The sequence below is a fragment of the Myotis daubentonii genome, chromosome 1 (assembly GCF_963259705.1).
Source record: "Myotis daubentonii chromosome 1, mMyoDau2.1, whole genome shotgun sequence".
NCBI lineage: Eukaryota > Metazoa > Chordata > Mammalia > Chiroptera > Vespertilionidae > Myotis > Myotis daubentonii.
The window spans coordinates 75,402,583-75,418,690 of NC_081840.1; the positions used below are offsets into that span (position 1 = coordinate 75,402,583).

The window sequence follows — 16,108 nt, forward strand, 5'->3', positions numbered from 1 at the left end:
GCCCAATATCCCTTCAAAATAATCAAGTGTTACCAGGGGAATAACAAAAAGGGCCACAAAGAGCACAGGAGCCACAGCTACATTGAATTCCATTGTGGCATGAACGGGTTGATAGCATAGAGGACATCCGGTTGTTAGAGGTCATCAGTAACTAGAAAGTCTACCCACACCTCCAGGTTATAATAGAGTGATTAGTGTTTCCCAATTGGTGGGCCCTGCTCACATCAATAGCCCTTGGTAATCACTATTTTGTATGTAAGTGCCAATGTTTTCCAACTACTTAGTTATGTATCACATGGTTTCTTGATATCATACCTTTACCTATGTTGGTTCTTTGCCTGAGATAGCCTTCTGTTGTCATTTACCTGTTCTACTCCTATTTTTATTTATAAATCTTTATTTATTTATTTATTTAAATTAAATCTTTATTGTTCAGACTAGGGGCCCGGTGCACGAAATTCGTGCACTGGGTGTGTGTGGGGGGGAGTGTCCCTCAGCCCAGCCTGCCCCCTCTCACATACTGGGAGCCCTCAGGCGTTGACCCCCATCACCCTCCAATCGCAGGATCAGCCCCTTGCCCAGGCCTGAGGCCTCTGGCCTAGACGTCCGGCCCGGGCAGCGGGGTCCCACAGCTGCAGCGGCCCCGCGATCGTGGGCTCCGCTTTAGGCCCAGGCAAGGGACCCCTAGCTCCTGGGACTGCCAGCTTCGACCGTGCCCAGCTCCCATCGCTGGCTCCACCCCTACTTCCTGCTATCACTGGCCAGGGCGGAAAAGGCACCTGATTCTCCGATCATGGCTGGGGGGCAGGGCAAAGGCGGCCCAGCTCTTAGCTCCCCCCTGGGTTTCTGATCACTGTCAGTGGCAGGGGGCTTCTTCCTGCTTTCCCTTTTGCCTCCCTGCATTGTGCCTACATATGCAAATTAACCACCATCTTGTTGGCAGTTAACTGCCAATCTTAGTTGGCAGTTAATTTGCATATAGCCCTGATTAGCCAATGAAAAGGGTAGCTCGTACGCCAATTACCATTTTTCTCTTTTATTAGTGTTGATTATTACATTTGTTCCTCTTTTTTCCCCCCATAACTCCCCTCCTCCCAGTTCCCGCCCCACCCTCAGCCCTCACTCCCCACCCACTGTCCTCATCCATAGGTGCACGAGTTTTGTCCAGTCTCTTCCCCCATCTCCCACACCCCTTTCCCCCTGCAAGAATAGTCAGTCCATTCCCATTCTATGTCCCTGATTCTATTATAATCACCAGTTCATTCTGTTCATCAGATTATTTATTCACTTGTTGATAGATGCATATTTGTTGTTCATAATTTGTATCTTTACCTTTTTCTTCTTCTTCCTCTTCTTAAAGGATACCTTTCAGCATTTCATATAATACTGGTTTGGTGGTGATGAACTCCTTTAGCTTTTCCTTCTCTGTGAAGCTCTTTATCTGACCTTCAATTCTGAATGATAGCTTTGCTGGATAAAGTAATCTTGGTTGTAGGTTCTTGGTATTCATCACTTTGAATATTTCTTGCCACTCCCTTCTGGCCTGCAAAGTTTCTGTTGAGAAATCCGCTGACAGTTGTATGGGTACTCCCTTGTAGGTAACTGAGTTTCTTTCTCTTGCTGCTTTTAAGAGTCTCTCTTTGTCTTTTGCTCTTGGCATTTTAATTATGATGTGTCTTGGTGTGGTCCTCTTTGGATTCCTTTTGTTTGGGGTTCTCTGCGCTTCTTGGACCTGTAATCCTATTTCTTTCACCAGGTGGGGGAAGTTTTCTGTCATTATTTCTTCAAATAGGTTTTCAATATCTTGCTCTCTCTCATCTTCTTGCACCCCTATAATTCTGATGTTGGTATGCTTGAAGCTGTCCCAGAGGCTCCTTACACTATCTTCGTATTTTCGGATTCTTTTTTCATTTTGCTTTTCCGATTGGGTGTTTTTTGCTTCTTCGCAAATCTTTGACTTGATTCTTGCGCTACTCTGGTCTGCTGTTGGGAGTCTGTATAATATTCTTTATTTCAGTCAGTGTATGCTTAATTTCTAGTTGGTTCTTTATCACAACATCGAGGGTCTCATTAGATTTCTTGAGGATCTCACTACATTTATCGGCAGTTTTTAGAAAATTATTGAAAGACCTTAAAAGTGTGGTTTTGAGGTCTATATCTTCCATTTCTGACATTTGCGTCCTGTTTCTTTTCTCCGCATTTTTTTTATGTTTTCTTGGTGCACCCCCTAGTGGTCTTTGTGTGCAGTCTTGTTGTAGTTAAGCCTTGATTGTTGTAGGTAATACTAGAGGGGATTTGAGCTCCAGGCCAAGTGGCTGTGAGAATCAGCTGTGTCTGCAGTGAGAGAACTTCTGTCCTCTGGGGAGGTGCTAATCTAGCCTTTGCCTGAGGCTATCCAGCAAATGGCTCTGTGCAGGGCTTGGGCGGGGTGTGTCCCAGGGGATCAACAGGGCAGGCTGAGCGAGCAGTTATGGCTGCTCTCAGTCCCGTCCCCAGAGGCTCTGCCTCTCAGTGTCCCAGCAACTGCTGCAAACCTTGGAGAGAAAGCTGCCCTAGAGTTCCGACCGATGCCAGACAGTCCTGCTTCTCCCATTTGAGTCTAGGTCCCTAGAGACTCGCCAGGATCTGGAGCTCAGAATCTGAGACTCCCTCCCAATTGAAACAGACAACCGCGCTCTCAGCCGCCAGCCCACTCTGCGCGCACCTCCGCATCTTTGTATTTTCCGCACTGCGCCTCCTCTGAGTCTCGGTATGTTATTCTCTTTCCTCCTAGTTGTAGAACTTCCCCTCAGCCAGCCTTCCTGTGGTTCTGGATGATGTCCGTTCTGTCTTTTGTTGTATTTTTGAAGTGGTTGTTTGAGGCAGCAAACTCTGGCGTTAACCTATGCCGCCATCTTGGTTCTCCATTTATAAATCTTTAAAGATTCAGCTCACATGGCATCTCTTTTTTTCTATCCCAGGAATTTTCCTGATATTGATTTCTTACACCTACCCAAGCTGATGATCCTCCCTTGACAATAAACTATATTATTCCATTGTGTGGACATTTATATATGTTATATGTGCAGAGTATGTGTGGTGTTTGGTGTAAGTATTAGAGTTGCGTGTGATATGGATTATGTTTGGATGTGATTTGTGCTGTGTGTAGTTTAAGGTGAGTGTTATATGTGAGTAATATGTTTATGTGCATGATAATGTACATGTTTAAATACTAACTTGAGGAAAAGTTGTGACCTAGGCATTGATTGTGTCGACATGCTGAATTTCACTCAGATTGGGAGTATAGGGGTGAGCTGGCCTGATTTAGTGTAACATGTAGGATGGTCCTACCTCATAGTATGTGCTCAGTCTACATTGGTCTTCTTCCTTGCAAATCTTCGGCTTGGTACTTTCATTTGGACTTTGATAAAACCAACATCACTAGTGCCCATCAATCATTTCCTCTCCCTGGCTTCAGACGATAGAGGTTTCTGATATAAAAATACAGTAGGTTGTCATCTGTATGAGAGCTATAAGTTTCAAGGATTACGAAGAACCTTCTCCATCAGCTATAGAAAGACAGAGGTTCATACTGGACTCATTCATTAAGGATATCTTTGAACTCATTAAGAATATGAATGAGTTAAGAATATCTTTAAGGCCTGACATGTGTTGCTCTGTGGTTGACCTTCAACCCATGGACTAGGAGGTCACGGTAAGATTCCCACTCAGGGGACATGCCAGAGTTTAAGGCTCAATCCCCAGTAGGCAGCTTGCAGGAAGTAGCCAATCAATGATTCTCTATTTCTCTCTTCCTCTCCCTTCCTCTTTCTCTAAAATCAATAAAAACATATTTTAAAAAATATCTCTAAGGAGGCTCATGCAATTTAGCTGGGTTAAGGCAGTAGTTTCCCAACGAATAATACACTCTGTAGAAGATACTAGCACACTTGAGTTTATCTGATAATAATCATTTTCTTTTTCTTTTGTTTTTTTAAAATATATTTTATTGATTTTTTACAGAGAGGAAGAGAGAGAGAGATAGAGAGTCAGAAACATCGATGAGAGAGAAACATCGATCAGCTGCCTCCTGCACATCTCCTACTGGGGATGTGCCCGCAACCCAGGTACATGCCCTTGACCGGAATCGAACCTGGGACCTTTCAGTCCACAGGCCGACGCTCTATCCACTGAGCCAAACCGGTTTCGGCATGATAATAATCATTTTCACTTGACAGAGGAATAGGTTGGGGTTGGCTAACTTTAAAATGCAACCCTTCTCAAGAATGAGGCTCAAGACTTACGTTTTGTTGGAAGACAGAGCCAGGATGAAATTGCAGGATGAAATGCTAAGGACACAGTAAGTATAGTTTACTAGAATTCTGTTTGCTAAATGAGGAAGAAAGATACAGCATAAGAGTAATATTCGCTTCATATAATTTTGCCAAAGGCAGGTATGGGGAGAAGAAATACCAAACATTAAAACACAGTATCCTGTGTATTTTTAAAAAATTCTTTATTGTTTAAAGTATTACATATGTCTCCTTTTTCCTCCATTGACCTCTCCCCGGCCAGTCCTACACCCCAGCACATGCCCTACTGGCTGTGTCCATTGGCTATGCTTATATGCATGCATACAAGTCCTTTAGTTGATGTGTCACCGCCCCCCTCCCACCCTCCCCTGCCTTCCCTCTGAGGTTTGATGGTCTGTTCGATGCTTCTGTGTCTCTGGATGTATTTTTCTTCATCAGTTTATGTTGTTCATTATATCCCACAAATGAGTGACATCATGTGATATTTATCTTTCTCAGACTGGCTTATTTCGCTTAGCATAATGCTCTCCATGTCCATTCATAGTGTTGTGAATGGTAAGAGTTCTTTCTTTTTTACAGGAATGTAGTATTCCATTGTGTAGATATACCACAGTTTTTTAATGCACTCATCTCCTGATGGGCACTTAGGCTGTTTCCAAATCTTAACTATTGTAAATTGTGCTGCTATGAGCATAGGAGTGCATACATCCTTTTTGATTGGTGTTTCTGATTTCTTGGGATATATGCCTAGGAGTAGGATTACTGGGTCAAATGGGAGTTTTATTTTTAATTTATGGAGGAAACTCTATACTGTTTTCACAGTGGCTGAACCATTCTGCATTCCCACAAGCATTGCACAAGGGTTTCTTTTTCTCCACATCCTCACCAGCACTTCTCATTTGTTGATTTGTTGATGATAGCCATTCTGACAGGTGTGAGATGGTGCTTCATTGTTGCTTTGATTTGCATCTCTCAGATGATTAGTGCCTTTGAGCATGTCTTCATATATCTCTTGGCCTTCCGTATGTCCACTTTTGAAAAGTGTCTATTTAAATCCTTTACCCAATTTTGATTGGATTGTTAATCTTCCTTTTGTTAAGATATATGAGTTCCCTATAAATTCTGGAGATTAAACCCTTATCTGAGATAACATTGGAAATATGTTCTCCCATGCAGTGGGCTTTCTTGTTATTTTGTTGATGGTTTCTTTTGCTGTGCAGAAGCCTTTTGTTTTGATGTAGTCCTATTTGTTTATTTTCTCCTTCATTTCCATTGTCGTAGAAGCTGTACTGGTAAAGATATTGCTATGACATATATCTGATTATTTCTGGTTATGAATTCTTCTAAGATTTTTATGATTTCCCATCTTATGTTTAAGTGCTTTATCCATTTTAGTTTATTTTTGGAGATGGTGTAAGATGGTGGTCTAGTTTCATTTTTTTTGCATGTATCTGTCTAATTATCCCAACACTATTTATTGAAGAGACTGTCTTGATTACATTGTTTCTTTTGCCTCCTTTCTCAAATATCAATTGAGCATAAAGACTTGTGTTGATTTCTGGGCTCTTTATTCTGTTCCATTGGTTATATGTCTGTTCTTATGCCAGTAACAGGAAGTTTTGAGAATAGCTACTTTGTAATGTAGCATTATATCTGGTATTATGATTCCTCCAACTTAGTTCTTCCTTCTCAGGATTGCTGCAGCTATTCGGGATCTTTTTTTTTTTTATTCCAAATTCACTTTTGGAGAGTTTGTCCTAGGTCTGTGAAATATGCCATTGGTATTTTAATGGGGATTGCATATAATTTATAGATTGCTTTGGCTAGTATGGACATTTTAATGATGTTGATTCTACCAATCCATGAACACAGTATATTCTTCCATTTGTTTATGTGTTCCATCTCTTTTTTCAGCATGCTGTAAGTGTCTAAGTATAGGTCCTTTACCGCCGTGGTTAAATTTATTTCTAGGTAGCTTAATTTTCTTGATGCAATGGTATATTGGATTGTTTTTTTCAGTTTCTCTTTCTGTGAGTTCATTATTGATGTATAAAAATGCCATAGATTTCTGGGTGTGATTTTGTATCCTGCTACATTGCCAAATTCATTTATAAAGTCTAGCAGTATTTTATGGAGTCTTTAGGTTTTTTTTATATACAATATCATGTCATCTGCAAATAATGACAGTTTTACTTTGTATTTTCCAATTTGGATGCCTTTTAGTTCTTCTTTTTGTCTGATCACTATGGCTACCAGTTCGAGTACTATGTCAAACAGGAGTGGTGAAAGTGGGCATCCCTGTCTTGTTCCTGTTCTTATGGGAACTGGTTTTAGTTTTTGCTCATTGAGTATGATGTTGGCTGTAGGTTTGTCATTTAAGGCTTTTATTATGTTGAGGTAAGATCCCTCTATTCCCAAACTGGGCTCTTTATTCTGTTCCATAAAAACTCTCAGTTTTTATCAAGAAAGAATGTTGGATTTTGTCAGATGTTTTTTCTGCATCAATTGATATGATTATGTGATTTTTATCTCTCAATTTGTTTATGTGATGTATCACATTTATTTATTTGCAGATATTATACCAGCCTTGAATCCCAGGAATAAATTCAACTTGGTCATGGTGTATCATCTTTCTAATGTAATCCTGGATCTGATTTGCTAGAATTTTGTTGAGGAATTTAGCATCCATGTTCATCAGGGATATTGGCCTGTAAATCTCTTTCTTTGTAGTGTCTTTATCTGGTTTTGGGATTAGGGTAATGCTGACTTCATAGAAAGAGCTTGGAAGTGTTCCTTCCTTTTGAATGTTTTTGAATAGTCTGAGGAGGGTAGGTTTTAGTTCTTCGTTGAATGTTTGGTAAAACTCCCCTGTTAAGCTGTCTGGCCAAGGGCTTTTGCTTGCTGGAGGTTATTTTTTATTATTATTACTGCTTCAATTTCCTCCATAGTTATCAGCCTATTCAGATTTTTTTATTTTTCCTGATTGAGTTTTGGAAGCTTGTATTTTTCTAGGAGTATGTCCATTTCTTCTAGGTTGTCTAGTTTGCTAGAATAGAGTTGTTCATAGTATTTTTTTTTCAATCCTTTGTATTTCTGTGGGGTTGATTGTTACTTCACCTCTTTCCTTTCTGATTTTGTTTAATTGGGTCCTCCTTTTTTGCTTCTTGGTGAGCCTGGCTAGAGGCTCATCAATCTTGTTTATCCTTTCAAAGAACCACCTCTTGGTTTCATTGATCTTTTGTATTTTTATTTCTTGAGTCTCTATATCATTTATTTCTTCTCTGATCTTTATTATTTTCTTCCTTCTGCTTACTCTGGGCTTTTCTTAGAGCTCTCTTTCTAATTCTTTAAGTTGTATGGGTAGATAATTTATTACAAGTTTTTCTTGTTTTCTAAGGTAGGCCTGTAATGCTATGAACTTCTCTCTCAGGACTGCTTTCACTGTGTCCCATAGATTTTGGATTGTTGTGTTTTCATTGTCATTTGTTTCCAGGATATTTTTTATTTTGTCTTTGATCCCTTTCGTAACCCAATCATTGTTTAGTGACATGCTATTGAGCCTCCAATGGTTTGATTTTTTTTTTATTGTTGTTGATTTCTAATTTTATGTCACTGTGATCTGAGAAGATGCTTGATATGATTTCAATCTTCTAGAATTTGGGAGACTTTTCCTTTGTCCCAATATGTGGTCTATCTTTGAAAGTGTCCCATGTGTGCTTGAGAAGAATGTATATTCTATAGCTTTAGGGTGGAATGTTCTGAAGATGTCAATTAAGTACATCTGATCTAGTGAGTCATTTAGGATTGCTATTTCTTTGCTGATTTTTTGTCTAGAGGATTTATCTAGTGAGGTTATTGGGGTATTAAAGTTCCCTACTATGATTGTATTGCTGTCAATCTCTCCCCTGATATCTTCCAGAAGTTTTTTTTTTATGTATTTGTGTGCTCCGGCATTGGGTGCATATATGTTTACCTGAGTTATATCTTCTTGTTGTATCAATCCCTTCAGTATTATGAAGTGGCCTTCCTTATCTCTTGTTATGGCCTTCACTTTGAGGTCTATTATATTAGGTATAAGTATTGCTACCCCAGCTTTTTTTTCATTTCCATTTGCCTGAAAGATATTTTTCCATGCCTTCACTTTCAGTTTGTGTGAGTCTCTTGTTCTGAGGTGGGTCTCTTGTAGATATCCAATAGAAGGGTTTTGTTTTCTTATCCATTCAGCCATCCCATGTCTTTTGATTGAAGCATTTAATCTATTTATATTTAAGGTAATTAGTGATAGGTACCTGTTTGTTGCCATTGTTATTCTTTATGCCCGTGTTCCTTCTTCCCTTTCTATTTCTTCTTTTTACAACAGTCCCTTTAGGATTTCTTGCATTGCTGGCTTGGTAGTGATAAACTGTCTTAGCCGTTTTTTGTCTGTGAAGCTCCTGATTTCCTTTTCAGTTTTGATTGGTAGTCTTGCTGGATAGAGTATTCTTGGATTTAGTCCCTTTGCTTTTCATCACTTTGTATATTTCTTTCCTTTCCCTTCTGGCCTGATGTATTTCTGTTGAGAAATCATTTGACAATCTAATGGGAGATCCCTTATAGGTAACTCTCTTTCTCTCTCTTCCAGCCCTTAAGATGCTCTCTTTATCACTATTGTTTGTCATTGTAATTATGAAAAGTCTTGGTGTGTGTCTTTTTGGTTCATCTTGATTGGGACTCTCTGTGCTTGTGTGACTTTTTTCTTCTTCAAACCAGAAAAGTTTGCTGTCATTACATCTTCAAATAGGTTTTCTAATCCTTGCTCCTCTTCTTGTTCTTCTGGCAACCCTATGATATGCATGTTACTTCATTTCATATTGTTCCAAAGCTCCTTTAAGCTCTTCTCTGGCTTTCTATTTTTTTTTCTCTAATTGCTATACAGATTGGGTGTGTTTTTCTACCTTGTCTTCTAACTTGCTAATTCGGTCCTCTGCTTCCTCTAGTGTACTGTTGAAACCTTCCATTGTGTTTTTTATTATTGCTATATCATTCTTCATTTACTATTGATTCTGACATATACTGGTAATTTTCTTATCCAGCCAATTTAGCAACTGTATGACCCTTACTCTGAATTCTTTCTCTGACATATTGCTTGCCTTCATTTTATTTTATTCTTTTTTCTGACGATTTCTCCTTTTCTTTCCTTTAGGGGTTGTTTCTTTGTCTCCCACCTCTTCTGTCTCTGGCCCTGGGATCATTGCTTGGTGTTTGAGGGTTTGAAGCCCCTAGAGATTCAATGGTTTGGGACTTGCCAGACCAAAGGCTGCATCTGCCTTGAGTTTCACACCTATAGTTTATCTGATCTGGTCCCTCAGTTGTCCACATCAAATTCTCCCAGTTGATGAGGTGCATGCACAGTTCCTCTGGTATGGGACTCCTATGAGGGCCTAGAGCCCTATGGCATGCAATTCACTGTGTGGTCTCAGCACCCAAGGTAGGATGACACCCTAGGGCCCTCTGGCAGGGCACATACAGCATGGTCCTGTGACCTGTGGCTGGGCATACCAGGTTGCACCAGCAGCTCTGACCTTGGCTGGGGGTAGGGCGTGCATGGGGTGACAACTCTGTCCGTTCTTATGGTGGAGCCCACACCATCCAAAAGGCTATGCCTGTACTGGGAGCAGAGTGCACACTGGTCTGCCACCCTGTACTAGGAAGGGAGATTGGGCAGGAGCAGGTTACCCCGGGCTTGCACTCAAGGTGCAGGGGCTTATAGCATGGTATCCTGGGAAACGGGGTTTAGCTCTGGTGAGGGAGCACAGCTCAGGAGGTCTCTCTGGCTGACCTCACTGCAGACATCTGGGATCCAACATGTGGTACTATGCTGCTCACTTCAGGGGCATGCTGGTGGCTGCACACAGGTTATGGCTGCAAGTGGCTCCCTGCACAGGTCTGGGGGTGGTGTATGAGGTCAGTCTGGGTGCTGGTGTGGCTGCACTTCTGGCCTCTACTGCTGCCCTTTACAACTTGGTGTGGGTTCCCATCCACTGCAAGGCTGAGGGGTCTAGGTGCCGAGGTGCAGGTTTTGTAGGGGGGCGGGTGGGTACTGTGGCTGAAGCTGCAGGCTTATCAGGAAGAGCGTGCACCCTGAGACTCAACAAGGTGGCCAGTTGCTGAGATGCATGGGGGCTTCAGCTGAAGCAGCATGGGCTTGGCAGGAGGGGCGCATACTCTGGGCTCACGGGAGCCTGCGGTGGAAGAGGTTGGAGTCCTGGAGTCTGTGGGTCTGCATATGATATAGCAGGTCTTTGGTTGGAGTGGCTGCAGTGTCTGGGATGGTGTCTGAGGCCAGTCTGGGTGTTGGTGAGGCTGGGCTCCTAGTCACAGCTCTCCCCTTCAAGATGGCATGGTCTCTGTGTCAGAACCCTTAAGTTACCTCTAATTGGTTGGGGTTGCTTGCAACCAAAAACTCTAATGAATAAAACCTATCTGCAAGATTTGTGACCTTTGTAATAACCAGCATGATTATGCCATACAAATTTTGGAATTTTTCATGTATACTAGATGCATATGCTACAAGAAATATCAACTTTCTGTAGTATAGCACATAATCTCCTCCATAGTCTGACTTCTGATCACCTGTCTGGCCTCATCCCCTGTCATTAATTTTACTTTCCTCTTAATAGCAGTCATGCCTAGACACTTACAGTTCCAGGAATATACCATATACATTTCAAGCACTGAAAATCCTTTCTTACTTGTTGCTATTGTCCTATGTTTATATCTCAGTTTATTTCCATGACCATTGAGAAGCCTGTAGGCTAAAATTCATGGTGATCCCTTTTATCTGTTAAAAAACAAAATTCAACAGAGTAAATTTGAAGACCTAATTGGCTTTATTAAGCAATTCATAAATCCAGTAGGATCCCATCTTGCAACTAGAAGGGTGCCCTGAGGGGTTGTCCAAAATGAAAGGTTTATAGGAAACAGGATGGGGCAAAAAAGCTACTAATGTAAGAACAGAAAGGATTATTTTGGGTATGAAACAACTTTTCTTTGGGGGAAGGAGAGAGGAAGGTTTTTATTATACAGATTGTCTCTTCTTTCTATGTGGAATGGAGAGAGCCTTTCCTATGTGGAATGGACTGATTACCTTCCTTGGGGCTTGACCAGAACATTCCATACTAGTTGATTAAGATTATGTTTATGGGAGAAGTTGAAATTGCAATTAGATCAAGTATTAAACCTACATTTGGTATTGTTTTTTTTAAAAGAAATTACCCCATGGGCCCAAAATGGTGTCAGTTGTGCTAAAAGCCTATGACATCAAATCCAAATTCTTCCTATGAATTGTAGGGGGAAGAAAAATTTTCTTTGTCTTTGGGTCCCTGGATGGTTCTCAAAATTAAACTGATTATAACAGATCAATAGGAAAAAAAACGTACATATATTATTAAATTTTTATATATGGTGTGAACCTTCAGGAGAGAATAAAGGTCCAAAGAAGTGACAAGAGCAGGAACCTTTAATACCTTTTAGAAAAAAATAAATGAATTTGTTAAAATTTGACAAGACAAAGGATTTTCCTCTATGGGTGGTGAATGGTAAAGGTAAGGGTTAGTTTGGCGATTCCTCTAGTGCCTTCTCAGGAGTGATTAAGAGTCTGTCTTCAGTAAAAGAATATATTCCCTGCCTTTAGTCTGAAAAGGGAAGTTAGCAAGTGTTTTTAGTATTTACTGATTCTTAATTGTCTTCAGCACAACATAATATTTATATCAATGTGCCATATTTTGAAGTGACATAGTCTGGTTTCCTTCAGCATAAACATAAAATATCTCTCCATTTATTTTCCATCTATTTTGATGTCTTCTATTAGAGTTTTATAGCTTTCCTCATAGTGATCATGGACATATTTTATTAGATTTATATGTATTTCATTTTTCTTTAGTGATAATGTAAATATATGTGGGTTTTTTATAAAGTTTCAAATTCTAGTTGTTCATTGTTGATATAAAAGAAAGCAATTGATTTTGGTATGTTAACCTTGTCTCCTGCAACTTTGTTATAAACCGACAACATTTTCTATCCTGTAGATAATCAGAGCTATTAAAAGCATTAGGCACCCTAGCTGGTTTAGCTCAGTGGGTAGAATTTGGCTGAAGGACTGAAGGGTCTTAGGGCAAGAGAGGGAGGAAATCAATTGATGTGTCTCTCTCACATCAATATTTCTCTCTGTGTGTCTCTCCCCCTGCATTCCACTCTCTCTAAAAAGGAATGGAAGAATACTCTTGGGTGAGGATTAACAACAAAAACAGAAAAGCATTAGACAACGGTATTCCACTATTATATTTATGCTGAAGGGACTAATCTGCAAGTAATATGTAGAATGGGTTTGAAGGAAAAGAGGCTAGAGATAGGGAGTCCATGTAGGAGGCTTTCTTATGAGCCCTCCATGAGACAATGAGATTCTGAAGAAGGGTATTGCAGCACCAATGGGAAGGTAAGGATAGATTGAATAGGCAATTATCCCCAATTTCCCTTCTTTTTCATGTGTATGGGTCTCTTCACACAGAGTTGCCTTCTGGGGATGCCCTTACCATCCTCTTCACCTGACTTCTAATTAATTATCAAAACTCAGCTCAGGTGTTGTGCCCTCCAATGATCCCTCCTCTCTTCTGTCTCCTCACATTCCCATGTCATTTCCTCTATCAGTGATGTTTATATTTATTAATGTATAATGTATTTGTCTGTTCACCAGTCTCTTTTATTAGAACATGAAATCTGAGTAGCTCAGTATCTTTTCTAATAAATGTCCACATAAATCAGTTGTTCTCAACCTTGGCTTCACATTAGAATCACCTGGGAATCTTTTTAAAATCCTGATTTCTGGGCCTCATCCTCCGGAAATTCTGTCTCTTTGTTACTAATGTTGTGGCCACACCCCATAACAAAGAAACAGAATTTCTGGAGGATGAGGCCCAGAAATCAGGATTTTAAAAAGATTCCCAGGTGATTCTAATGTGCAGCCAAGGTTGAGAACCACTGACATAAATGAATAATTTATTCAAGTCTGTTGTTGGGACTTACGATTATCAAGTATGTGGCAGCTATTACTAGTATATCAGATTTACTCTTAAGAAACTGAAATCATAGAACCCCCCAAAACTGAAGCTTCAGATCTGGAAGAAAGCACACAACCCACATCTGAAAGTGATTAGCTCCTCAAAACTGAGTTTTGAGTCACACTGTTTCTTTAAGTAAGCTTACTCTTCTTGTGCCTCTAGTGATATTGATACGATTATAAACAGCGAGTTTGAAGGTCTAAGTATATCATCCACATTGCACATAAGAAGTTTATCTTCCAAGAGATCAGAACTTTTCTTAAGAGATCAGAACTTTCCTACTCTTTCCTAAGAGATCAGAACTTTTCCCTTGAGAAGGCAGGCAGCTCTGGAATGCCTGGGGAAGAAACAGCCTGAAAAAACCTCTGAGCCTGGAACTACTGCTTCTGTTTCCAGTGAGAGCACCAAGGTGGAAAGCTGGTAAGAGAAGCCTCGGGGCTGGGGAGACTAGGACAGTGAAGATGGCTGGCAGGTCCAAGTAAAATAGAGAGAGGACAAATATTTCAGGCAGGAAGGAGGAAGAGACAAGGTTTCTGACATGGGGGCCGTCAAACCCATGAGCATAAGACAAAGCGAAGAATCAGATCTGGTCAATAAGAGGAAAGGTCTTCTTCAAATTCCTCCTCACAGGACTTTAGTCTCATCAGAGAATTGTGTAAAACTCAAATGAGAAAGAAGGTAGTTAGAAGAAAAAAGAACTATGAAATCTTAAAAAGCACAATAAAAATATAAATGGTTATAAATGGTAATTTTTCTCTTATTGCTTATATTACTACTATTATCTTCCCTCTTCCTTCACAGACAAGATGGTGCTAGATTTCCTGAAACACTTTCCTCCCCTCCTATTGCTGCCGATACTATGGGGACCAGTGTATTCACTTTATGCTTTGCCTAAGAATCTCACCAAGGCTCAGTGGTTTGAAATTCAGCATATACACCAAGCCCTCTCCAATGCAACAAGACAATGCACGGTGTCAATAATTATACTCAGCATTGTAAACCTCAAAACACCTTTCTGCATGACTTCTTCCAGAATGTGGTTGCTGCCTGTAAGTTGCCCAAGACTGTCTGCAAGAGTGGCCAGAACAATTGCCATCAGAGCCCAAAGCCTCTTAACCTCTCTAACTGCAATCTCACTGCAGGGGAGTATCCTAACTGCCGCTGCAAAGATGCCTCCCAGTACAAGTTCTTCATTATTTCCTCTGACCCCCCTCAGTAGAGATTCCCTTCCTATCATTTGGTTCCTGTACACTTAGATATGATTGTTTAAAGTTTTTAGCATTTTGTCTCTGACTTGGTATAGGTTCCTTTATGTTCTCTTCTGCCTTTTCTTTTGTTGATTTCCCTGGTTCCCATAGAAGAAAAAAAGGAAGGTATTGGAAGCATTAGAGTGTCCAGGACACCAGGATGTTATAGAAGAACAGAGGAAAACCAAGTAATGCTTTAGAGAAATGGAGTTACACAGTTTTATTACCCCGACGAACTCAGCAGGATAATTTCCCAAGTCTGAGCAAAGTTACATGCAGTGAGCTTCTCCTTTATATCTTTCTGGTGTCTTTGTCCCCCAAATATGGCTTATGCTTCTGGACCTTTCGCAGGCTTTGCAAAAATAAATAAAATAAAATAAAATAAAATAAAATAAAATAAAATAAAATAAAATAAAGGCCCCAGGTGTTGGGAGTCTTGAGACCATATTTAATGGGCTGGCCTGGTGCCAACACTTATAAATCCCGCCCCCCCCCCCCCCCCAATCCAGCACTGTACACTGTTCATAGTTTATGGCCTCAGTAACATGTGAGCATTTAGGTAACAGGTCTTGCAAGACCAGGTCTGGGAAAGATGCAGTGACTTTATAATAGGTTATTAAGAATGTACATTGGGCTTGCTGGCACAGATTCAGATTGCTACCCCTCCCCGCCACACCCCAATATCAGGGTTACATTGGAATTAGCTTTTTAGCCTTCTCATTACCCCCCTTGTCCCACAAGCTTTCCTTAGCCTTGTGGTACAACGACTACAGGATGTTATGATTAACAGGGACGATGACCGCTCTTTGCTTCTTTCTGCTGATAAGGGCCAATGACCAAGGGGTTAGCATCCCGTTTCTTCCTCTCAGACGGGTTTTTAGGGAATTCTTCTGGATTGTAGGACCATCTGAAGTTTAAAGGCATATATGAGAGATGAGATAAAGTGAGTTAAGAAATTTAGAAGACATGGTCCTAATGTTATGGCTATGAGTAGCATTAAAAGTGGTCTTGCCAATGGAAGAAGCCATTTCCAGACCTCCCTCCCCAAAACAGCCCGAGGACTCAGATAGCTCCTGTCTTCTTTTTGTTGCTCGTTCAGTTAGATATTTTTCCTTCTCCCTTACAATGCCGGACTGGTTGGCATAAAAGCAGCACTCTTCTCCTAAGAAGAGGCAGATTCCACCTTTCTCTGCTGTTAGTAAGTCTAATCCCCTTCTATTCTGTAGTACTACTGTGGCTAAGGAATTAACTTGATCCTGTAAGGCAATTAGAGTCTCAGTTACTCTCTCTATGTCTTCTGAAAATTCTTGGATCAAAACTTGATAAGAGGAGACAGAGTGAGCTATTCCCCCTATGCAGGCTCCTATGCTACCCACAATTTCTAGCACTATTAGAAGAAGGATTACTTTCAGAGCCTTCTTATATCTAATTACTGCTTTAAAAGGGGTCTCAAGGAATTGGTTGTTGGGTTTAA

General features: G+C 40.5%; 3 protein-coding genes and 1 pseudogene across 4 annotated transcripts in view; all 4 read left to right on the forward strand.

Annotated features, from left to right (window-relative positions):
• Positions 1 to 16,108, forward strand: part of LOC132239625 (ribonuclease 4-like) — a 337,426-nt gene that overhangs the window by 60,290 nt on the left and 261,028 nt on the right. The gene's annotated exons all lie outside the window — the stretch shown is intronic.
• The window catches only part of LOC132239682 (angiogenin-like), a 97,882-nt gene that overhangs the window by 60,283 nt on the left and 21,491 nt on the right, over positions 1 to 16,108 (forward strand). The window lies entirely within an intron of this gene.
• Positions 1 to 16,108, forward strand: part of LOC132239617 (ribonuclease 4-like) — a 192,076-nt gene that overhangs the window by 60,261 nt on the left and 115,707 nt on the right. The window lies entirely within an intron of this gene.
• On the forward strand, positions 14,120 to 14,657 carry LOC132223221 (ribonuclease K6-like; annotated as a pseudogene).